This window comes from Halichoerus grypus, chromosome 1, assembly GCF_964656455.1.
Source record: "Halichoerus grypus chromosome 1, mHalGry1.hap1.1, whole genome shotgun sequence".
NCBI lineage: Eukaryota > Metazoa > Chordata > Mammalia > Carnivora > Phocidae > Halichoerus > Halichoerus grypus.
This window is the reverse complement of record NC_135712.1, coordinates 49,732,325-49,733,329: the sequence shown is the minus strand read 5'-3', so window position 1 is coordinate 49,733,329 and position 1,005 is coordinate 49,732,325.

Sequence of the window (1,005 nt, the reverse complement as noted above, 5' to 3'; positions counted from 1 at the left end):
ACACTATGTTGAGTAAAATTTGCAAGAATGGGTGTCCTTTTCTTGTTCCTAATCATAGAGTAAAAACTTTCAGCTTTTTACGATTGAGTATAATGTTAGCTGTGGGCTTGTCATATATGACCTTTTTGACTTTGAGGTACATTCCCTCTATACCCACTTTGTTGAGAGCTTTTATCAAACATGGATGTTGAATTTTGTCAGTGCTTTTGTATGAATCTTTGAGATGAACATATAATTTTTATCCTTTATTTTGTTAAAATGGTGTATCACATTGATTCATTTATGCATATTGAACCATCCTTGCAACCCTGGAATAAATCCCACTTGATCATCGTATATGATCCTTTTAATGTATGTTGAATTTGGTGTGATATTTGGTTAAGGTTTTTTTAATTTATGTTCCTCAGGGATATTGGCCTGTAATTTTCTTTACTTGTGGGGTGTCCTCACCTAGTTTTGGTATCAGGGTAATGCTTGACTTGTAAAATGAGTTTGAAGGGTTCCCTCCTCTTCTGTTTTTTAAAAGAGTTTGAAAAAGATTAGTATTCTTCAAATATTTGGTAGAATCTACAGTGAAGCCATCCGGTGATGGACTTTTGTTTGTTGGGAGGTTGTTGATAACTGATTCAATCTCCTTACTTGTAATTGGTCTATGCAAATTTTCCTCATGATTCAGTCTTGGAGGTTGTTTGTTTCTAGGGATTTATACATTTTTTCTAGATAGTACAGCCAATGGGTCAAAGAAAAGAAAACACTTTAAAGAAAATTTAAAGTATGTTAGCTAAATTAAAATGAAAATGCAACATAACAAATTTGTAGTGTGAATCTGAAGCACTGATTATAGAAAATTTCATGGCATCAAACACTTATATTAGAAAAAAATCTAAAATCAATAATCTGAGCTTCACCGTAAGCAACTAGAGATGGGAGACTGAATTAAATTCAAAGGAAGCAGGAGGAATAAAATTATAAAAATCAGAGCACAAATTAATAAAACTTAAAATT